Raw genomic sequence first — 26,483 nt, 5'->3', positions numbered from 1 at the left:
ATGGCTCTGGCATATTCCATGTTGTTGTGCAGGACCTGTGATGCAGTAGCCTGGTCTGCATGGAAACACGTAGGAATTGACAGGTCTTGTAGCCCATGCAGGTATGTCCCAAGGCCTGAGTAGCATTCTGCCATTGGCCAGAATGATACTTCAGTACAGGGACAAAAGTATTGTATTCCACAATTGTCTAGTGTAGTGGTGCAAGTCAAAAGGTATCCAGTATCTGTCTGCCTGGGATAACTTGGTTGACAGACCATGATGCTTTGCCAGACAGGCCCTGTATCTGTCACCCCTGGGAATCTGGATATTGCCTAGGGCTCATGCTTCACCTATAGTGCCTTCATAATGCACAGTTCAAGTGAAGGTCCACTGCTGTTACAGGGACAGCCAAGCAATAGACTGTGGGTCTCGCTACACAATGATACATGTCAGAAACACAATACAGACACACATATGTCAATGCCTAACATGGAGAACATATCAGTGCAGTGGCTGAGACATGTTTCAATGCTCCGGAGAGCACACCTGCAAGACCATGTTATAACACATGCCTCACCTCTTGCCCCAGTATGATGTGCATATATACTGACAGGTAAGATGTACATAGCTGTAAACCTGTGTGTTTACAATAGGAGTCTATTACAACATGTTCTGTACATGTCAGTGTATGAGCATGCACATTGTGGCCTTCTGTGGTTAGAATCGGAGTGCATCCCAAACAGCCCTGTGCTACTAAGTGTATAAGCGTACACACTGCCACCTTGTGTAATTTGAGTCAGTGCATCCAACAAGCCCTTTGTTATTAAGTGTATGAGCATGCCCATTATAACCTTGTGTAGTTGTAGTCATAGTGCATCCCAAATGGTCCTGTGCTACTAAGTGTATGAGCATGCCCACTGTAACCCTGTATAGTGATAGTAGTTGTCCATTCCACAGATGGCCATACTCCAGTTCAGGGTCCTGTTGTGCTACAACTATACATCTCAGGCCTACCTGCAGATGACGAGTCTTGTTTGTCCATACAGGTTGTAATGGACACCTACTTTAAACACACAGGTTTACAGCTATGTACTTCGTGACTGTCAGTCTCCCTGTTGTTGTCCTCAATCTTAGAAGGGCAGTCTGACTACCTTGGAATGTGTAATCGCTGTGGTGCATCTCATAGCTGTGTAGTCCTGTAATAGTGACCTGTAGATAGGCAGGAGTTCTGATCCCACCACTGGCATCTGTGTGCATGTGTTTGTGTGTGTGACAGCAAATGCCTGAGTGTGTGTGTCAGCAAATGGCTGAGTGTGTGTGTGTGTGTGTGTGTGTGTGTGTGTGTGTGTGTGTGTGTGTGTGTGTGTGTGTGTGTGTGTCAGCAAATGGCTGAGTGTATTTGTGTGTGTGTGTCTCAGCAAATGGCTGAGTGTGGTTGTGTGTGTGTATTTGTGTCTGCATCCTGTCATGACAGTGGGTTTTGCTGCATTTATCCTTGTCAACTGCTAAACCTCTCTCTTCCCCTCTCCCAACTGCAAAAAATCAGTCCTGTGATGTCACCCAGCTCAGAAGTAGAATCAGAGTAAGTTTAATTGTATGTGTTCTGTGGCACATACCCCAACTGCATACCACTGTACTAGTTACCTTTACATAGGCAAGACGTGTATGCACAATACTGGCAAGTGTAAGTGACTACCCTGTAGCCAGGCATACACATGTAATGTCTTTTTAGCACACCATAGTAGCCATCTGTGGTGACCGGTGTCTACAAAGTATTACATAGTTAGGAATGGTAAAATAATACACGGTCAAGCATGACTAAAGTTGGGTATGCTATTTTCGTGTGCCACTGTTGAGCAGTGACACAGAAGTGGTCACTGGGGTGTAAGTCCATATGCATCATTCCCCCAACCTAACTCCACAACCCCTGGGGTAAATTACATTAGCCATCATTCCCCACCCCAAACTCCACATACACAACAACCATCCATTCTCTGGTAAACTGCTTAGTATTTAAATGTTATAACACAAGAGATGCCTCTGTTTTGTGTGCACATCGGTTCCTTTGGGACCCTTCTGTGTGTATAGATATATATATATATATATATATATATATATATATATATATATATATATATATATATATATATATATATATATATATATATATATATATATATATATGTGTCTGTTTATATATATATATATATATATATATATATATATATATATATATATATATATATATGTGTGTGTGTGTGTGTGTGTGTGTGTACACATCCCGTAGGTGTATAAATATATATATATATATATATATATATATATATATATGTAGTTAAGACAGTTGTACAGATGTGGACTTGTCCTTGTTGTTTCAGAGAGTACAGTACATTCAAGGGTACTGTACATATGTACACAAAGTGATTATCCCATTTGTTTTCAGTACTGTGGAATACCTGTAGTAAGATGTGCATTATAGACTCCATACAACATGTATACAACCCAGATGGCTTAGTGATACGTCCAGTGACCTTAATGTGCATGGTCCAAGGTTCAAGACATGCAAGCCTTGTTGATACTGTCAATTAGAACTGCATAAGACACTTTTAAGCAGTTGTAAGCAGGTGTAAATGTCTTTTCATGCAGGTAACAGACATGTACAATTTGAAGTACACTTGAAATGCCCTTCTTTGGCAATCCTGCTGATGTCACCCACCTACAAATACACCTCTGTGATTGCTGCAACCCAGTAATCTCCATGGCGTGCGCTGTAACTGCGTAATGCTATAGTGTGCTAAACTAGTTTGGTAGGTGTTCTAATCCCAGACAGGCCAACTGTGTGTGTGTGTGTCTGTCTGCCTGCCTGCCTGTGAATAAAATTATGCTTTTAGAGTATGCACACTCTTACAATTCACATACCCACTGTTGGCAATCCTGCTGATGTCATCCACCTAGAAATACACCTCTGGGACTGCTGTAACCCAGATTCTCTGTAGCGTATGATGTAACTGTGTATTGCTATAGTGTGTCAAACTAGTTAGATAGAGGTTCTATTCCAAGAGAGGCCAACTGTGTGTGTGTGTCTGCCTGAGAAAGTAACAATTCTTTTTAGAGTATATACACTCTTTACAATTCACATAACCACCTTTGGCATTCCTGCTGATGTCACCCACCTAGAAATACACCTCTGGGACTGCTGTAACTCAGTATTCTCCATAGCTCATGCTGTAAATGCATAATGCTGTAGTGTGATAAACTAGTTTGGTAGGAATTTTATTCCAAGAGAGGCCAACTGTGTATGTGTGTCTGTCTGCCTGAGAAAGAACAATGATTTTTAGAGTATGCACACTCTATACAATTTACATAACCACCTTTGGCAATCCTACTGTTGTCACCCACCTTAGTAATACACCTCTGGAACTGCTTTAACCCAATAATCCCAGTAGTGCATGCTATAACTGCGTAATGTTGTAGTGTGATAAACTTGTTAGGTAGGGGTTCTATTCCAACACATGGTAGGTGTGTGTGTGTGTGTGTGTGTGTGTGTGTGTTTGACAGTCAGAGTCTGTGTGGAGGTGGCTGTGAGTGTCTAACCACTAGACATGTTGGGGAGTGAATTTTGTAGTTTTTCTATATGGTGTCCATATTATATGTCACAATGTCCACCTCACGAGGAGTACAGATGTCAATCAGCCAAGGGACTGTGGTGGCAAGCCATACCCCTACATCTGGCAAAAGGCCTAGTGAACAAGGTATGCAACCCTACTATTACCCGGAATACTTTCTGAACCCATGTGTCATACACAGACACACTTGCCTAGAATATCCCGCTATGTTGCTTATACCCTGTACATTGAAGATAGATAGTAGGCATGGTGTGATTGCAGTGGGCTGCAGAGGGCATGGCACCTGGTCCAGCAGTACAAAAGGCACATAATTGCGGACAATGTGCCTTCACTATGTTCCCCACTGGGTGCCTGCAACATATGTGGTGCCATCAAATGTGATCCACAGAGGCCATACAATGTCTTACACACATGCCATATATAGACTGATGCCACTGACATACCTGTATCATGCTATCAATGCAGGTGCAGGGTCAACCTGCTGTCTGTAAGCAGGTCCTGCCAAACCAGACCAGTATTGGCATATCTGTGTACACAACATGTGCCGGTCAAACCAGGTACGCTTGTACATGTCACTGTACATTATTGTGGGACATGCACATCCCAGGCAATGTCCATATCAAGGACCATCACACACAGACATGGCATGCATTGCAAAGCAATGGCCATACACAATGGTAACAAGGATGTCAGGACAGTTCATACAATACCCATCTGTGTGGGACACTGCAGACACTACACCCCTGTACAACACTGCACACCATTGTCGGGGGCATGATGCCAAGGATTACCCCTCACCCAGCCTTGTACAGCCATCTTGCACAGCCAGCCACTTCACACCCATGAAGCAATGCACACATGCATGTCGGTACTGGCACCTTGTGTCTGTGTATGTAGTATGCTCCAAACCACAGTCACACCCAGTATAACTCCCATTTGGCATACCGACTGATGTCAGACACATTCACATGCCCTAGCCCATAGAACCTCCAGATATCCCCTGTGGTGCATGTAGCACCTGTGCATTACTGCAGTGTGGCAGACTAAGTAGTTAGGAAGTGTATTTGTGGGCCTGGCAAAGTGTGTCTGTCAATGTAAGTCCATTACAGAATGTGGTTGTGTTGACAATGACATCCATTCATGTGGACAGCCATGTGTGCTACACCTAATGTATGTCTACTATATCTCTGTTGCAGATGTCACTCACCAGCACATATATCTGTTCTTACAGCACACCAACATGTCAGCTTTGTGGCACATGGAGTAATTGCATGCACTTGTAATAGTAATGACTAGCCAGTAAGGGGTCTGAATCCCTGTACTGGTAGGTGTGTGAAAGATGATGCTTAGGTTTTAGTCTCCAAGCCCTTCTCTGATGTACTTTGCCTCTGTCTGTCCCTCCCACACACTCTCTGGTGGGTGTGAGTTGCACACCTGCTCGGCAGCAGTTTGTGTTTTGTAAGTGATGGTCATGATCAGGTGATGGCCACTGCACCTATTACAGTCCTCATCTAGCTGATTGCATGTGGAACAGCTGTGATGATGTTCTCATAGCCAATCGTATGGAAACACAGTACAATATCTAGGAATATCATGTTGGCGTTTGCCCATGACTGTCGCTGTGAGTGTAACCTGGATCTGGTGTTTGGTAAACGGCATCACAGATGATATTTGGATGTTCCTCAAACAAGATACACAGTGGAAAATAGCCTAAAGACAGGAGGGTGATGTGCCAGACATGACTACAGCATGTAAGTATAGCTATGCTTCATTGAGACTGCTGCCAGTTTCACAAGTTGTGTGTGGTAATGGCTATTCTGCATGTTTTAAAACTGACAAGACAGTGCTCTGTTTGTGAGGGAACCCCCATCTGTAGGGCCATCTGTGGACTGGTCAGTGTGTGGAACCATTTTTTTTCCTGTGTTACTCACTGAACACATATTTGTGAACTGCAAGAGCATAGTGTGAGGATTGCAGTCTGTACATGGTGATAGTGATGAGAGTTACCGCCATCGCATCCCTGATTGGACATATGTCACATGAAACAGTGACATGACAGTCACTGTCTGGGGTTCAGTGACATGCCAATAATGGGCCACTGTTCATAGCTGCATTCATAAGTCTTCTACACTTTGTACAGATGTCATGCAGTATATATGCATGTGTTGTGTTCCCTCTGCAAATGTATACCATCTGTTGTGTTGGGTTGATGGTCATATCTATGCATGCTGTTATAAGTAATCCTGAATGCTGTTGACTAGTACTAAGCAATATCTGTGTTAAAACTGCAACACCATGGGCTGTATGGGTTTGGAGGTCCTGGCAGAACCTCCTGTCCCACTTCAGCTGGCCAAGGCACCAGGCACCAGCACATCTGGGGCCCAGCCTTGGACCTCCACCTCTGTTGGCTCTGCACCACCTTCTGATGGAACTGCCACTGAGGATGGGGCTTGTCCCCCCGGGAGCAGGTCCAGACAGGAACTTGTTCACTGTCGTACAGTCCCAGACGTGGTGCATAGGGGGCTCAATATGAAGTTTTGAGGCCAGATACACCAGCTCGAGGGCAGAGTGTCACATTTACAGGGTGAGCCTGCCCCTCCTAGATAGCTCCCAGCACTGCCACCTTTGCAGCTGTTTTGGTGCAGTGATGGCTGCCCATGGCTGGGGACCTCGTCCCACTGTTTCCATCTGGGGGCTCATAGGCTTGTGACTGCCGAACACCCCTCCCCATCCAAGGTGTATCCCCCCACGTGTCATTTACTGACCCTGTATGCTGTCTTGTCTGTCATACTACCCAACCTATCCTCCATGAGCATATCTACTCCCCTTCCCCTACATACCACTCTCACTCTATGGAAACAAAAGGCCAATCAGTTCCTAACACAACATTTTCCCCATACATAGCTGCCCATTTCACACACGTGTCCACTGGACACATGTAACCCCTTTAATATGCATCACAACACACTCCAGTTGTCCTCACCCCTGTTTCTCAGGCACACAATCCTGGCATGCACATGACTCCTAAAGGTTCTAGGTACATGTGATGCAGATGACCCCATTGTACACACAACACTACCGGTCCCTTTATGGTTACCCCATTTACCTTTTTCATGATGATGATGTCGCACACAGCACCTTGCAAGAGTACTGTTCTCACATAATGTTTGGACAGGAACTGTTGTGTTAATGTAAATAAAATGCACAGAGTGATGTATTTGGCCAATGTACAAATGTTTGCATGTATTAATGACACATGTCTGTCTGAGGGGGGTCTTGATATTACATAGGACAACACCACTACATACTACAGGCATTGCTGGTGTTTCCCTATTCATTCCTTTGTTATGCTTTGTTGTCACGTGGGATGTTCTTGATGTATCTATATATATGTATGTATCTATATCTGGACATAAACACACACACACATACATCTACATGATGGAATACATTTCTTATACTGTTGAATGACTGCACTGGATGATATGTTTGTGATAACATCCAATGTCTGTATGCCATGGCTTAGTGGTAAATCACATTAGCTGTGTGTGCAGGGTCCTGGCTTTGAGCCTTGCAGAGGCTGTTTATTTTGTTGTTGGACAAAACAAGGCCGTTGGATACGGAGTGATTAAGGCACATTAAAGCAGTTGTGAGCAGGTGTGTGTGGGTTTGCGTGGAGCTAAGCAATGCTAACCTCTGGTTACAATTTCTTACACTCAGTTTGCCTCTACATTGCATCACCAGTGTAATACTTGCATAACTGGTGGCCAAACAGGCTTACACCCACTTGCTCTCGCACTTGCAAATGCACTGCATTTGGTGTTTGCATCTGACACTCACACCCCTGGGTGGGAGTGAGGACTACAAATTTACCTTGTGATGCCTATTACATCGGATTACATGCCTACCATATCAGGAATGGCTGCCCATTAGGTGAAAGCATGCCATTCAACTGTATGGAATCCGCGGCCTGTCCAGAGTTTGATTCATATTATTGGTGTATTCCTCTTACAATCTGCACCTGTCTGGCCAATACATGGGAACTGACACTCTTCAATACAAACAAGTAATTGGGTTTTGGAACCCACATCCTTCAGCAGAGTCATGCTACTGCATACCTAATATTCTATCATCTTTCTAAGGTTGTAAATGGAATATGTACTTTTTGTCCCTATCAGACCTCTCAAATGATTGGGGACAAATATCAAGTGAATCAGGGATATGTCATAACAACATCAGGGACACATTTAAATTATTAGTGCTATTAACCTGACACATTGACAGACTCAGAGCATATGAATTCATACACATTTTCTGATGTAAATGATGTTTATAACTCTTAATTGTTGTCATTATTCATTATGTGTAATTCGCCACCTTTCCACCAAAAGTCACTAGTTTTAGGAGGGATTAAGTGGGACAGAGTTAGAATTTGAGTCTAAATCGGGGACAGTTCAGAGGTATGGTCCCTATTTGTTCCCCCAATGGTTATGTCCTGTCCAGTGGATTTGCTCTTAGGGTTGGAGGTACAAGCGTCAGCTATGCCCATTTCGGAATATTACTTACATCCCCGGGGCGGTCCTAATACGACTGCACCAGCCTAGGCCCATAATTGTATACTCATAGTTCCCCCAGCTGCCCCTCCTCTACAGCACTCATCCTTACTGTGGGGGTGCACGTGGGGTATAAATGCACCACTACTCACTGCCCACTCTTCGAGTGTCAAGACACATGTTGTACATTGTGTCAACCCATGGGTTATCAGGCTTGCACAACCTACTGGTCCGTGTACCTCTACAGCCTGGTTTGATGAATCATTACTGGGACTGACTCTGATGATTATTAATATTTGGGTGTCCCACAAGGGACATCGATGTCTATGTTTCAAGATTAGACCTGGCAGGTCTCTCCCACTGGTAGTATCCTGCCGGTGGTCTGGGAAGCAGTGGTGTGTTTACTTTTATTGTGTTTCTGTATGTCTCACCAGTCTAGCTAAGGGGATGGAGTGTTGCTGCTACATGTTACACGTTTGTTTATTGGACCCTTCACCCCCATATGCACAGCCTGTGAACATATGTAATTAGTAACTGCCGTATCATATCCTAGCTATATACATGCGCACATATATATACATTACTATATACAGATATATCTATATATGTATGCATACATGTATATATTTATATATTGCTGTCATATATATATATATATATATATATATATATATATATATATATATATATATATATATATATATATATATATATATATATATCTCCAACAACATATGGGTCTATGAGTGTCTGCATATCTATATATCTATATGTGGGTATGTATATGTATTCTGTCTCTGTATGTATATATTTGTACTACAGAGAGGGAGAGGCTTATCTCTATGTCACTATGGGTAGATATACACACACATACCTCTACATATATACATCCACATCTGGTTATTCCGTTCCTTGCCATATAGATTACACTTCGCTGCAGTGGGACTCGTAGTGGATGTGGCTGCTCATTGGGTGATGCCTCTGCCCAATGAACACATTTGCTTACATCCCTGGGGCTGTCCATATAGGCCCACATCAGCCAACACCTGCACACCTAGACCCATAAGTAGCTACCCATAGTTCCCCCACACAAACCTCCTTTGCAGCACCCATCCTTAATCTGGGTCCTGGTCACTTCTGAACACACCACTACATGCTGCCCACTCTCCACTTCACGGGACCCATGTCATACAATTGTCTTGACCCATGGGTCATCACGCTTTCCCACCCTTGTATTGTGGGTATGTATACACCCCAGCCAGAACGGCTGGTGTATCACCTTCTTTTGGTCTTGGCAATTTTTGGGTGTCCCGCAAGGGATGCTTCTGTCTGTGATCCAAGATTTGATTTTACGGGTGCACTGTGTACCCCCCCTGGTTGTATCCTGCCTGCAGTCTGGGGAGCAGTGAACTATTTACATTGTTTGCAGGTTTGTGTGTATGTTTCCCATGTCCGGCTGGGGGGGGCGGTGGAAGGTCATGCTACGAGTTTCATGTTTCTTGCTTGGGCCCCGACTTCCATTGGCATAGCCTGTGAACATATGTCATTCTTGTGTGCTGTTTTCTATCATAGCTGTATATCTGTGTATATCTGCGTGCACACACACACACATATGTGTATATATATATATATATATATATATATATATAGGTATACGTATATTTCTGCAAATATATATATATATATATATATATATATATATATATATATATATATGTATATATGTGTGTGTGTGTGTGTGTCTGTAAAGCAATGCATACCCCACGCACACACACTTACACATGCTTACTGGTGTTTATATATGCTTAAACCTGCTTACTAGTGCCTTATTCATTATGACACTGACACTTCGTTCCAGTTAACTTTTAATTGTTATTTTGCAGGTTATACAGAGGACAGATGTCGCAATATGTTCATGTACAGATTACCGATGGTAAATGGTATGTGATGCAGTGGGATTCTGAACGGGAATGTCTGTTCGTTAGGTGGTTGCTCTAACCAATACACTATTGCTGTGCTGCTTAATTTGCATATATACCCATATACCCATGGCTTCTGGTTCCCCAAATACCCACCCCAATGCCTCTCTAACTGCAGTCATCCATTCTCCAGTTGGATTTGCAGTGTATCCACACCACTACACATTGGCCACTCCCTACTCCTATAGACCCATCCCATCGGTTGACTCACTCCATGTATCCTCAGAACTCCCAAACTTTTAGTCCACAAATATTGGTGACATGAGTGACCAAAAGGACACTATTCGCAATTTTTGGGTTGTCCCACATTGGACACGCATGTGTTTATGTCAAGATTAGACTCTATACTTCATTACATCCTTACTCCCGTTAACATGGCACTACAATAAATTAATAAGTATGACTATGTGGTAATGCACATGTTACACATAAGAGCCTAATTATGTACATGTTCAGCGTATTTTTTTTACAAATGGACTGGTTTAGTAATTGCTATTACCATAGTAGGCAGATCACTGGAATGATTCCATATGTGGGAAAGTCCTCACATTTGATTTTTTTTCAGCACAGCACTGACTTCGGACATTCTACACACTTCTGCATTTCAGCATTTTCTTCCCTTCCTTCTTATGCACAACCTATTATTCTAGCTACTGTTGAGGTTTGTAAGGGCACATTCATGTTATTTATTTCTGCAAATGGAATGAATGTGCTACAGAGAATGTACTTCTACATATAGATGTCTACATGTGTGTATGCATATATACGTATAACGAACCTGCTGACCTCCACAGGGCGGTCCAGTTAGAACCAGCCCATCCAACCCTGGCACACCTGGCTCCATAATTTCATACCCATAGTTCCTTCACCCCACCCAAGTTCAACATACATGCATACCATTCATTGTCCAGTTGTTAACGTTGCCACGACACACCTCTATACATTTCCCTCTCTCAAGCGTTAGGGGCCCTACACATATGTTGTCCCAGTCCATGTATTCTCAGGCTCTCCCACCATTTAGTCCTTGAACATACCTGCCCTTGCTTGTGTAATGGTCAGATGGCCAAATAGCCTATCAATTTTTGGGTAGTCCCGCCAAGGACTACCCTCTGTGTGTAAAGTAGACTTAGCAGATCAACAATGTTACTCCAACTGGTAATATCCTGCCTATGGTTTGAGTAGCTTTGCTTTGCTCACTCCTGCCCAGCTTGATATGACATACACTGACAGCGCTATGTAATACAGGGGTTGTTGTTGATTCCCTTCTCATTCCTTTTGTATGCTTTATTGTTACGTCGTTCTTTCTTCATATATATATATATATATATATATATATATATATATATATATATATATATATATATATATATATATATATGTATATTATATATCTGTACATACTTATATACATTTCCTATGCTGGGCACTGCTTAGACCCACGCAAGCATACTCAGACTTGCTTATTGGTGCTTATATATGTTTGCTGCTGCTTATTTGTGCTCACACCTGCTTACTAGTGCCTTATTCATTATGACTGTGCCACTTTGAATGATATTTAAGTTAAATATCTCATGCGATACTCTTATGTCAGTTTTACAGCAAAACAACATTCATTCCACATGGAAAATGGTATGTGCTATTGTTGGGCTCGAACAGTGAATGCTTGTTCGTTAGGTGGATGCTCTAAACACTACACTATTGACATTTATGTTGATTCCGCATGTTTTTCTCTATTTGAATGAATTTGATGTGTAAGCTATGCTCGGCGGAGGGCAGCAACATACAAACACACTGCGCTTTGCTTACACCTTCGATATTGCAGCAATTCAAATGTATAATAGGGACATGGGGAATCTAATTGTGAAAGTTCTATGGGCAGGGCTCAACATTCCTCTACATGCTTGTGTGTTTACTACTTCGATTTTATTTCACTGTTCGTGGACACTCTTTTATGCTTAGCATACATTTCGGTATCCACGGACACTGAATTACTGACTTGTTATTAGTGGCGGGCTCTACTAGTAGGCATAGTAGGTTTTGCAACTGTCGGAGCATGTTTACGCCTCCGTTGAGCACTTGTACACACCCCCTGCACTCATACACGTTTCCTGTGCACGTCGAGTGTGCAAAGGCACACCCTCATACATATTCATATAGTGCTGCTGCACCATCTGTACTGAGGACGCTCGGCGCAATGCTAAAACTGTCCATGCGCCAAGCTTCTTGAATCCCGGGGATTGACTGTATATGAGACATACAGCATCAGCATTTCCACAAAGAAACTTAACTACAAATAGACATGAATGTATACAATATTGGCTAGACAGAGTGCATATTTACAAGAATTTTTAGCATCAATTTGCATACAAGCATGCATAGAGTTAGAAAATAATAGTTAAATTTGTGTACAATTCTGACTTATGAAATATACAAGTGACTAAGGGATATGCATGCGGGATAAGAGGTAAGATAAGGAAGGAAGGAGAATAAAGTAAAGGAAAAATATGGAAGTCGTCAAGGCAGGGAGTATATAGGAGATTTTAGAATCTTGTGAAAGAGAATAAGAATGAGAATACTAAATAAGAAATTAAGGTTCAAATGGGATAGCTAGAAGTGTGATTAAGTAATAATTTTATTTATTTTATTTTATTTTGCATTTGTTGAACAATTTGTTTGTTTAAACATATACATTTAATCAATTATAATAACGTTGTTGATATATTTTTATATATCCTGCATGCATGTCCCTTAGTCACGTGTATATAAGTGGAGAAATAGACTGTCTATGATATTAGAAGAGGGGGAAAGGTAGGAGGGTGCAGATGGCTAGGTTATGGAGGGGATGACAATGTGATGTGGCACCATCTGTGCCAAGGAGAATGGGTAGTGCATGTGTAACATATGCCAGCATAGTTAGCTGGAGTTTCGTAAATAGTTTTGTGTCATTTGACTATCACACTGACGTGTACAGACGCTCCTTTTAAAATATATCAACAATGTTATTATAATTGATTAAATGTATATGTTTAAACAAAGAATTCTGGAAGAGAAGAGTAGAAGTTTTTGAAACTGTTTTATAATTTTCAAATACTGCAACAGATCTTAGCAAAGCTCCAAAGGTGTATTGTACCAGAGTCATCTAATCAAATGTGATGTCATTCTATAACCAGCACTGAGAGGATGGAACTCTCACAGCAGCTTGTTTTGTTTTTTTTTTTGGTAACTGATATAAAAATCTATGACAGTCAGTTGAGTTAGTACAGTTGTTAGTTAATTTCATTTGTTAGTTCAGTTCAATTGCTAGAAGCTCATCACCTTGCCTTGTGGAAGTAAGCATTTCAGCATCTAATCTTATTTTGCTGTATTAAGTTAGCTAGGGAACAGTTATTCTTTAGACAGTCAGGAAATAAAGTAAGAGGGGGCGTGGCCAAGGATGAACACAGGATAGCAGCAGATTTCTTCAGCTCCACCAATTTCATTACACTGACAGGAATTAATTACTTAAAAAAATTAATTTTTGAAGTAATTTTCTTTCTAAATATGTTTGTTTTATATAGTTCTTGAACTATATCTAAAAAAGAAAGGAAATCTTAACAATATTCCTGTCAGAAATCACTTTGGAAATTTTCCTGTCAGTTTATCAGTCTGAAATGAGTTCCAGTAAGACAAATTCTCAAGACTCCAGCATCAAGAAAGAACTTCAGTCTCTGATAATTATAATCCAGCAACTTACTGCTAAGATGGATAAAATGGATACTAAAATAGACACCTTCATAGAAAAAACTACAAAACAAATAGACTTGTTACATATAGACCTGCAACAACAGAAGATCCAGATGACAGGCATAGAAGAAGCTGTGAATGACATGGAAAATAGAATACAAGAAGAGGAAATCAACATTGAGTTTCTGCTGAAACAAAGTACACATTTACAAACAAAGCTGGATTACCTGGAAAATAGATCTAGGTGCAATAACATTAGGATTTTTGGACTGCCAGAAAATATTGAAGGTAACAATATTACTTATTTTTTAACAACATGGCTCCCTAAAACTTTAGACTTACCAGAAGCATTCTCTTTTGGTATCGAAAGAACACATAGATCTATAGCTAATACTAACTCTAACAAAAACTATCCTAGATCAGTTATAGTTAGATTTCTATCATCTTTTGATAAAGAGATGGTTCTTAAATCTGCTTGGGCTAAAGCTCCTTTTAAGATTAATGAGACAACTGTGCGTTTTGACAATTACTATTCTTCCATGGTAATAGCTAAAAGAAACGTTTTTCTGCCACTAATAAGGGAGCTTAAAAAAGCACAGTTTAAAACATACCTTCTGTTTCCTGACAAGCTTAAAATCTTCCTTCCTGATGGTCCTAAAATTTTCGATGACTTAGACTCTGCTTTACTGTTTATCAAAAAAAATAAGATTTTGGATAAAATAGAAGAAATGGAATGGGCTAGTCCTTCATTAAAGAGACTGGCAACTGAAACTTCGTGGAAGACTTCAGAGAAGAAGAAGAGACTAAAAAACAAATGATTTGTTCTAGGTTTTTTTCTCTCATCATTTTATTTAATTATTAATCTTTTTAAATATAGTTCCTGCATTTCCAAGAAGCAACAAATATTTTGAAAAAGATTTAATCAAAGTTATTCTTTGTGTGCAAAGAAATGTTTTGCTTCATAACTAGTCAAAATATCTGGAGATTTAATGGCAAGTTGTGATTCAACTTGTTTCTCTTTCTGAAAAGGAGAGGTAAGGTCAGTAATTTGATACATTTTTTCTTTATCTTTTTTTTTCTTCTCCTTTTCTTCTTTTCTTTGTTTAAACAATGACATTCTATTTAGATTATGTAGTGGGTGAAGGGTGGGGGAAGGCAGGGAGAGAAGAGTAGTGAAAATATGATTAATAGAATAATAACATATTTATTCCTTGTAAAAAGTTTATATGTTCTTCAAATGCTATTCCTAATTATACTTTCTTGATTACACTGCTTATGCATGTTTGTAAATAATCTGTCATGCTTTAACTAATAATAATTAGAACTAAATAATAGTAAATAATATGTTTTATTTTTAACTCTATTAATATAAACAGTAAGTAATATTCCATTGTATATACTTCTTATAGCTTTCTCTTACATTTTTTTATTTCTGCCTTACACCCTTCTACTTTCTACTCTCTTTTTCTTTTCTTTATTAATATATAGAAATGCTTTTGATCATATAGACACAGTAAATAATAAGATTTGCATAAAAATTGAGTTGGGACAAAAATATTGAGTTTTATTACTTATTAATAATTTTGGGCTTAATTTCACTTACATAGAGGCTGTAATAACCTGTAAAATACATTGTGAAGGTTTTGTCATGTTTAGATGCATTTACACTGCTAAATGAATGTTTGACACTAGTTTTTAATAAGTTTCCCACCAAAATGTTAAGAGAGACAATCTGGGATGTGGGCTGTCTCATGCACAGTGTCCATGAGCTACTTCAAAAGCTTCAACTCTCAGAATTCTCACAGAGAAGCTGAAAGCAGCTAGCCTCACCTTTGACATAGATATCACACTGACACATCACAGATTCAGCAATGACACTCTACCAGGAAATAGAAATGATACAAATGCGACTATGTGAAGGAAAATGAACTCTTTAACATCTAAATGTGAGTTATTTTATATAATTACTTAAATATCTATGTTATAATTCATAAATATGTCAGTTATAATGAGTTTAAATGATACAGTTTCTTGTAGTAAGTAAATGTCTTATTTTAGAAGGCATAGAAAATGAAACATTTATTCAAGTGTTTTTGAAAATCTACTTAACAGCAGCTTAATAATCTGTGTTAAAAACTTATGTTCCAAACATATACATTACTATAACTCATTTAATTCATCTTATTGACAATCATAAATAATTTTATAACTCTATACTGGAAGAAATTGTCATGTGATATATTTTAAAGCAGTAGTATAGCATGGTTGTAAAATCTGGTTACTAAAATGTGTTTGCTGTGCATTATTTTGTATAAAGCAGACAGATTTATTGTAGGGACAGCAAGTAAGATAGTGCTCAGTAAGGACATAACTCAGATATATATATATATATATGTGTGTGTGTGTTTGTGTGTGTGTGTGTGTGTGTGTGTGTGTGTGTGTGTGTGTGTGTGTGTGTATGCATGTGTATATATATATATGTATATGTATATGTGTGTGTGTGTGTATGTATGTATGTATATATATATATATATATATATATATATATGTATATATGTGTGTGTGTGTGTGTGTGTGTGTGTGTGTGTGTGTATGCATGTGTATATATATATATATGTATATGTATATGTGTGTGTGTGTGTATATATATATATATATATATATATATATATATTTATATATGTGTGTGTGTGTGTGTGTGTGTGTGTGTATGTGTGTAAATATATATATGTGTGTGTGTGTGTGTGTGTGTGTGTGTATGTATATAAGTGTTTCTGAGAATCTGCATAACTATGCAGTATGATTTATAAAAATTTCTATGAATACAATACTTTATTCTATTGACAATAATGAGTTTGAGTAAATGCTCATATACAAGCAATTCAAGTTTTTTTTTGGAAGCTGTTAATTGCATTTACATGACAGAAAATAGATGCATCTTAATATATGTAATGTCTGAATCATATTAGCCAAAGCTTTTGATTTAAATGAATGTTAGAACTTATTTTCTCTCCTCTTGATTTCTAACATCAATATTATTTGAAAGCTATTTGAATACAAGTGTGTTATATTACATGGATGTATATAGTAGTATGAACAGTTTTTTAAAAAAAAAGGTTTATTTTAGTTTATATGATGCTGTTTTACCAAATGTGTAGTCTTGTCTTGCTAGATAATTGAATTGAAAACTGTTAACCTCAGTTAAATATAACTAGTATTAAATTGATAAGGTGGTAGCTGAGGTACTGCCGCTTAGGGTAGGGGTTAACTTGAGTGGTAAATACTACTCTAAGTTGGAGTTTATAACTCCAGGCTGGATGCAAGGTTTAATCCTTACATTATTTTCACTTGTTCATTGTTATTTGTATATAGTTTTGACATCCACAATATATTTTGTACATTCATTGTCACTACAAACAAAATTGAATCCTATACAAAATCCCATAAGAGATTCAATAAATACAGCTATATTTAAAGGTACACCTAAAGGAGGAGATGTAACATTACTTATCTTGTTATTTGTTATTTTGATCATAAGATTCTTAAGTTTTAAAATGCCAAATGACATCTTTAAAAGGAATTTCTTTAAACATTAATGGATTGAATAATCCATGTAAAAGGGCAAGCCTAATAAGATACATTAATTTACATAAGGCCAACTTAGTCTTCCTGCAAGAAACCCATCTCTTGAAAAAAGATATTGATAAACTAGCCACAAACAAATATACAGTATTGGATAGTTCAGAGCACAGTCAGAAAAAGAGGAGTGGCTATTTTATGGAATAAAAGTATGCCCATTCCTAAAACCATTAAGTCTTATCAGGATGACAAAGGAATGTTTTGTATGGTTACAATACAAATTAATGGGAAGACTTACACTTTAATTAATGTATATTGGATACCTGGAATTGGTATTAATACAGTGAAACATCATCTTGATAAGATCATATCATTCTCTATAGGAGATATTATTTTAGCTGGTGACTTTAATTGTATACTACATGAAAGTGATACTACCACTATAGGAAAAGAAGAATTACATCTAATGCAAAACATTTAAATGATTTTGCTAATTCTTATCATTTGAATGATATTAATAATCAGATAGATTCAAAGTCATTACCATACACCTTTTTCTAACAGATACAAAACTTATTCAAAATAGATAGGGTCTTTATTTCTAACCAGATGGTAACAGATTTAATTAATTCCAAAATCATTTCATGTCCTATATCTGATCATAATTCAATTGTTTTTGAATTCATGATAAAAATACTCATAATGTTCAGATCAAAAGGATACCAGCATACTTAACTCAACTAAAAGACTATAAAGAATATATACTTTCAGAAGTAAAACATTTTTAGACATAAATAATATTCCTGAAGTCTCCATTGTTTATGTTTGGGATGCCTTAAAGTCATATCTATATGGACAAAGTATCAGATGGTATAATAATAAAAGGAAATCTTGGGATAAGGAATTGTTAGATATTCAAAGTAAATTAGACTCTTATAAACATAATAGTAAAGAAAATATTATGGACAAGAAAGTTATTGAAGAAATAAACAAACTAAATGAGAAATACAAAGAAATTTTAACTCATAAAGTTAAAATAACTTTAGAGAAATACAAGCTGTTGTCTTATTCAATAAGCCCCAAATACTTACATAGACTTAAAAATAAAACAAAAAGGTTGAATAAACAAAACCATATCAAAGAAATCTTTTCTCTAAGGAAAAGAAGAATGTTTCTAGTATACCAGAAATACTAGATGAATTTAGAAATCACTTTCACAAAATTAACCATAATAACATTAACATGGAACCTAAAGATAAAATAAAGGAGTTTATAACCACAAACATGAATAAAAAGCTTAATAAACAACAGATTAAACTATTGGACAAGAGTATTTCATATACAGAAGTTATTACACAAATAAATAAGCTTAAATCAAATAAAGCACCGGGTAATGATGGTATTATACCAGAGATATATAAAATCCTTTCTAAAAGTACATATTCATTAATACATAAGGTTTTATTTTGGCCCAAACTGAGTTAATAACCCCCCCCATCTTGGCAATATACATTTATTTCGCCAATTTTAAAACCTAATAAAGATCCAACTAGATGTTCTTCATATCGGCCCATCTCATTACTTAATGTTGATTATAAAATGTTTATGAGTATCTTTGCTGATAGATTGAAGACAATCATTCCCGGCATTATAGATATAGATCAGACAGGCTTCATTGTAAATAGAAATACTTTTGATAATATAAGAAAAACTTTAACATTAATAGATTTTGCAAATAAAAAAAAGAAAGATTTAACACTTATTAGTCTTGATATAAGTTCAGCATTTGATTCAGTAAGTTGGGACTATCTGTTTACCTTAATGAAGTGCACAAACTTCTCAGATGCATTTGTAAATCTAATTGAGCATTTATACAAAGGAACGTTGGCTTATATTAAGGTAGGAACATATGTTTCACAAAAAGTACCCATTCTTAAAGGTACAAAACAAGGATGCCCACTTTCTCCACTATTATTCACTTTAGTAATGGAGCCTTGGGCTAATTTGATCAGAAACAGTACTGACATAGAGGGTTTTGAAATAGATGAAAATACAACATCCAAAATTCAACTTTTTGCAGATGATCTAATTACTTCAGCAGGATCTAATTCTTCTATGCAGTCTCTATTTGATAAAATGATGAATTTTAAAAGTATTTCTGGTTTAATATTCAATGAAGAAAAAACTAAAATACTACCTATATATACACGAAAAATATTCTCATTAGTGATTTTACTAAATATGTACCCAATTCAGGTCAGATAACTTATTTAGGTATAATACTATCTAAAGATATTAAATCTATTATATATAATAATTATAATACCTGTTTTCTTAATATACAAAATCTTTTTAATACCTGGAATAATATGTTTTTACTATGGAGGAGAGACTTACAATTATTAAAATGATAATATTCCCCAAGATTTTATACTTAATACAATCAATAATACTTCCACCTACAAAAATAATTATCAAGAAACTGAATACACTAATGTTAAATTTCCTATGGGCACCTAATAGACCTAGGATTGCATTAAAGAAACATACTAATAGCTGGTCTCAAGGGGGTATTTCTTTTCCAGACTTTAATTTATATACTATCTCTTCTATTGTAAAAGTTATTAATTTATTAATAGATCAGTCATATGTCGCAAAATGGAAAGATTATTGGGAGCTAATTAGTATGCACTTCATGAAAATCTCCTTAACACATAAAAATATGATTGTAAATAACTCCATGTTATGGTTGCTAAAGGAATTTTGTACTTCACCTATTACACCTAAACATATGGTTTGTTACCCATTAAATATTATTATTAGTTATCGTAACTTAATATTCATGCACCCTAAGTATAGGGAATGGAATTTTATTGTATTCCCTATAATGTATACTCAGGGTATGCTTTTGTCATCTACTTCTGAAGGAACTCATTTAACTATAGATAATGATCTAAAGTACTGGTATCAGTTGATATCTGATAATAGTTAAAAATCTAGATTTCTTAAAACAAGAATTTGATATAAGAGAAACTTGCTGGTTAGAGGTTCAGATCTTTAGACAACATCTCATTAATAAAATAGATCTAATGTCTATAACAGTTAAATAATATATTCCAACACTGATTGATTACTTGATATTAAATTTACAACATAAAGTTTCTGATAAAGGTAAAGTTTCATACATACATAAAATTATCAGACAAGAAACTTTTTACAGTGTAGATTCATACTGGAATTATTTCACTTCTATTAATGGGGACCCACCAAATCAACAAGATAAACAATATATATTGGAATCTGCTTATAGAACTATGTCTTCCATTGTCTGGAGACTTTATACATGGAAATTTTTACATAGATCTTTTTATACACCTTTGATGATGAATAAAATAAATAATAAAGATAATTTATGTAAGAGATGTAATGTAGAAATTAATGCTGACTGGGCGCATATGTTTTATGACTGTATAAAATTGAAAGAATACTGGAAGTCAATTAATGAATTTTGCAGGCTCTTTTTACAGATAATTTCATTATTTCTAAATCTCTTATATTATTCAACACATCTGTACCTCAAAGTGTTAAAAAGGTTAAGCTTCCCTTGTTATGGTCTATTCTAGCTGTGGCTAGGAAAATAATAACTAGAAATTGGATTTCAGATACACCTCCTTCGTTCAATGAATTTAAAAATGTTATGAATATAGTGTGCCATATGGAAATAAACACAATTAGGACAAGAACAAATAGAAAAACATCTTATTATATTGTATGGGATAATTTATAAAATTTGTTAAAAAATTTTTAATTTCAATAGCATGGTATTTTAGTTTAATTAATTGATCTGATTGTAGTGGATGTCTTTGTAAATACTTTAGTTGTTTTGTTGAATATTATAATAATACCTATTTTTAATTACTTGTATAAAATTGTTATGATATTTCTCTTATATGTTAAAACAATAAACCTGTTTTGAAAAAGGAAATAAAGTAAGACTAGTTAAGTATTGTTTTTTTTTTTTTTTTGCATGTGTTTGAATCTGTCAACGGTGTTATTTTTATTTCTCCTGTGATTGAACTCAGGCATTTACTGTACTTAGATATTTACTCTTCTCATATTTTCTATTTTATTATTTATTATTAAATATTGTTATACCTTTCATTGTGGCTGGTCTTTTAGATAATACTTTTTAACATCTCAAGAGCACTTGTGCTTGTTTTAGTAGTGGTGTAGCCACTCCAAAAAGCATTGTTGCTTTGGTTACACTCTATTATTATATTAGTATTGATTTTACTCAGTATAATTGGATACCATTATAAGAGCCTTAGAGTAGTTGACTGGTGGTAGCAAGCTTACCTTATAGTCTGGGTAGAAGGGGGCACAGCTAGTAAATCTGTGCCAACCATTCCCAAGGGTGTGTGAGTGCATGCACGTGTGTGTGTGTGTGTGTGTGTGTGTGTGTGTGTGTGTGTGTGTGTGTGTGTAAAATCAAATACCCAGGTGTAGGTGTGTTATCTTCTTGAAACTGGGACACAGCACTCTAAAGTGAGTCTTGTCTGGGACCTAGAGAGACAGAGTCTAGTGCCAAGTCAGGATTGTGTTTCCTGTGTGCTCTTGGGGGAAATTATGCTTGATGTAGAAAGCTGCATCTTAAAATACTGTGTAAATACATACCTGTTCTCAGTGAACATCTCTCATCAGTGACAGTGGTGAGGATTGAGTCTCCTTGACTACTGGTCTGGGGTAGAGAGGCCGTCACGAGTACAATTACAGATCCAGGTAGAGTGGAAGTGTTTACAGACTGAAGTTTTGAAAGAACCCAAGTTTGGTTGGTGGGAATTGCTAGACAAAGGCTTTTGATAAGTCAAGGAATAGGGTAGATACAATCTGGCTGGAGTCGCAGGCTTTGCTGACTAAGTCCATGAAGGATATTAGGGCAGTTAAAGTACTGTGACTAGGTCTGAAACCATGTTTAGTTTTGGATAAGACTTGATTGTTGAGGAAAAAAGTGTAGAAGTTGCTTGTGTATACATTTTCCAGGAGTTTGGAGATTGTAGCTAAGATGGCTATGGGATGGAAGTTAGAGTTATGAGTTGAGGTACCCCCATTATGGAGAGGTAGAATATAAGCTGTTTTTGGGGACATATTATTCTTGGATGGATCTGTTAATGAGTATGCTAATAGGGTAAACAATAGAGTCAGCAGTGATTTTTAGGTATTCAGTGGGAAAGCTGTCTGCTGCATTGCAGCTGCTTTTTAGTTTCTGATGTAGTCTTTTTATGGTAGAGGTAGGAACTGTAGTGAGATTTAATTCAGGGAAGCTATTAATTGTTGTATTGTTTGTGTGTTTGGTTGGTGAGGAATGGTACTGTAGGTGTTGAGAATGTATGGTTTGACTGGAATTGTTTGTGGTAGAGAGAGCGGTTAGCATTGCTGCCTCACAGCAAGAGGTTCTCTGGTTCGATTCTTGGCTGGGGTGCCTTCTTTGCGGAGTCTGCATGTCCTCCCTGTGGTCGCATGGGTTTCCTCCGGGTGCTCTGGTTTCCTCCCACATCCCAAAGACATGCTGTAGGTGGATTGGACACTCTAAATTGGCCCTAGGTGTGAGTGTGTGCATGTGTGTGCCTTCTGAGGAAGGTTGGGCACCGGGCTGGTAACTCAACACCGTAAAACTCCACTGCCAATCATGAGCAGACAGGTGATCTGCTGTGGCGACCCCTAACCGGGAAAAAGCCAAATGAAGAAGGAAGAGACAGGTTGTGAGAAGTTATCTGTGATATTGGCTATTGTATCTGTGAAATATGAGTTGAACAGACTTGATATTTGCTCTAGTATTTTGTCTGGGTGAGAACACGGGTTATTTTTTGTGCCTGGATTTAGTAAAGGTCTTATGGAAGACCAAAACTATTTAGGGTGGTGGGTATGTTTTTTTTTTTAAATTTTAAGTAATAATCTTTCATATCTTTGGATACAGATCTTTTCACCTGGTTCTGGAGATGTTTGAATTTTAGTAGATTAGAATTGTTTTTCTGTTTTTGCCATAGTTTCCATGTTTTGTCTCTTGTAAGCATTAGCTCTTTTTCAGGTTTTCTTAACCATGGGGTATAATTGTTTTTTAGTCTTTTTATTTGGGGGTGCAAGGCTGTCTAATATTTTTAGAAAGTTAGTGCTGAAATAGTGCAGTGTGTAGTCTAGAGGATGACATTTTAGGATATTCCAATTGATGCTTTTCAGGGTGTGGTTGAATGTCTGTGAGTTGAAGTGGGTTAGGTTCCTAACATATTTGAAATGATGGTGTTTATGTTTGTGGGGCAGTACAGGTAAAGTAGGTAGGAAGTTAATCACTTTGTGAGTTGGGGAGGGTACCTGCTGATGAGATTTTAGTGGGGTCAGAAACTAGAATCTAGTCGAAGACAGAAACTTCCTTTGTATCATTATTATATCTTGTGGAGGAGGCGATTAGTTGGGTGAAATAAAACAGATTTATATTTGAGGAAGGAAATTTTGAATTAATATTTATCCAATTGATATGTACTTCTCCCAGAATTATTGTTTCATTTTTTATAGCACAGGAGACCCAAGATTGTATTTCTTCTAAAATTGGTATAGTACTATTAGGGGGAATATATATATATATGTATATATATATATATATATATATATATATATATATATATATATATATATATATATATATATAGATATAGCACTATGATACAGATATTTTTGGAATTATTATTTTTAGAAAGGAGGTCAGAATTACTTTTAGCATTGGAGAAAGGGGGAGTGTGTTCACTGTATGGGAATATATTAGAGGTATTAGGGAAAAGGATGGCTACACCACCTCCTTTTTTGTTAGGTCTGTCTACCCTAGTTGTACTGTAGTTTTGTGGGTGGAATTCAGTATCTTCTATGTTTGGTTTTAGCCAGGTCTCATTGGTGGCAAGAATATGAGGTTTGTTATGGGCTAGCCAGGCATGTAGGTCAGTTGTTTTATTATGGATACTCTGCAGGTTTAGTGTTATAATATGTAATAATTTATAGCAGTTAATGGGGTTGGGTATAATAGGCAGGGTGGTAGTGTTTGGGCCTGGGGTGGGATGTATCTCCACAGTGGGTGAGTTTTGAAATTTAAGATGTGTGGAGAAGTTTGAGAGTAGGCTGTTTAAAGGTAACACTGTAAAGTAGAAGGGAGAGGGAATAGACTGAGAAGTGAGTTGTATAGTTTATAGGGAGGATTAGTATTTTTGAGCTGAGTAGTGTAGTTATATGATAGAGACTGTGGTATATGTTTGAGAAGCTTTTTGAAGGGGAATGGGAAGCTAGTTGTGGATGCATGTTTGGTGAATATTAGTTTTGAGTTAAATGTCAGAAGTTGTAAGAGTTGAGCTAGTAATAGTACTGAATGAGATAGGAAGAGTATATATGAAATAGAGGGGATATTGGGATTGGTTTATTTAGTTTTTGTGAGAGAGTAACAGAAGGAGGAAGCTTTGGAATGTGATTGGTTGATCAGGTTGTAGGTGTGGTTAGAAGGTATAAGTTTAGCTGAAGTAGAGTGGGGTGGGAATGTGGGGTAGTGTAGGGAAGGATTGAGTCTGAGCAAAGCTAGGGTGAATGGAGTAGGTTGGCCAAACTCTAAGGTAGAAGTCATCAGAAACAGTCAGTACATTTAAGAATAGACGATTCTGAAGTAGTTTAAGTAATGGAAATTGTACCACAAACTCTGTACTTTATTTTGAGGTGAACAGCAGGAAAGCGAAATAAGATTCCTAGACATCTAGATTGATATTAGAGGAAAGTTTAGAGATGGCTAAGTAGATAGTAGGTAGTATAAGACTATAGGAATTAAGAGGAAAGATAGGTGAAGGGAAATACGTCTCGATGAGTTAAGAAGAAGAGATGCAGTTAGCAAAGTAGGTTGCTGGGTATACAGTGATAGCAGAATACAAGTAGAACCAAGTTCCTCTGTAATAAAGGTTGTATGAGAGTGCAGAGAAGGGCAATAAGAGGAAGGGCAAACTGGCGATGATTATCAGATTAAAATAGGGTAAGGTATAACACAGTAATGCAATTAGAACTGTATATACATTTGGCAGAAGGTAGGAAAGAATAGCAGCTGGAACTTTGATTTGGGCTGCAGGTTCCAGGGATGATTGCATTTCTCACTGTGGAGCTTGCAAGGGAATGGAGTATGTTTTCTTTCTTTTTAAAAAGAAAATTGCATTCCTGGTATCTAAGAGGGAGAGAGTTGAAGGTTAGAATTAATAGGATAAGCATGGCACAGTTGAACAGTCTAGGTTAGGAAAGAGCAGGCTTATCAGTGGGATAGTAAAACAAGTAGAGGAGAGTAGAACAGAAAATAAAAAATAAACAAGACAGTTATCATTTTAACACAATCTGAAATGAATGTTATCTGCAGAACTGGTACATCATACAGTATATAATAATGACTTCAAATGATATACAGAGCAATATAAAAGTTAAACACTGTATTGGTAAGTCGTCTACAACAGCACTAGAACCCTTACACAGAATTAAATGATAAATGACTGATTAAAATATTATGGCAACACTGTTCAATCAACATCAACCAGTCATTACTAGACAAGTAAGATTAGCATTTTTAATAAAAAATGCAAGGAACTCAGATAAAATAGATTAGGCATATAAAAAATTGGTCCATGTTAATGCATTTTATGTAGCAGTTTGAGCAGTGAAAATTTTCTTTTCATTCAATACATACACAGTTAATAAAGACCATACAAAGGCAGCATTTTAGAATGAGATTACTTAAGAATAAGCTAATAGTTTAGCTTTAGTTTTGATTGTTACTTATATTGCTTTTTGTATCTTTAGTTTCATTTAAACATTAGATAAAAAACTCAATTGTCCAGTCATTGCATGTACATAGCCAGAGAACCAAGTGGGATTTTGGTGTACGAAAGAGTAGGAAAAGATGGTGGGGAACACAGGTTTGAGTTTTTGAACTACCAATGGATGATGGGAGAAAACAGAAAGGAGCAACTAGAATAATAGGTTCA

The sequence above is a fragment of the Protopterus annectens genome, chromosome 5.part0, assembly GCF_019279795.1.
Source record: "Protopterus annectens isolate FY-2018-M chromosome 5.part0, PAN1.0, whole genome shotgun sequence".
Classification (NCBI taxonomy): domain Eukaryota; kingdom Metazoa; phylum Chordata; order Ceratodontiformes; family Protopteridae; genus Protopterus; species Protopterus annectens.
This window is presented reverse-complemented; position numbering follows the sequence as displayed.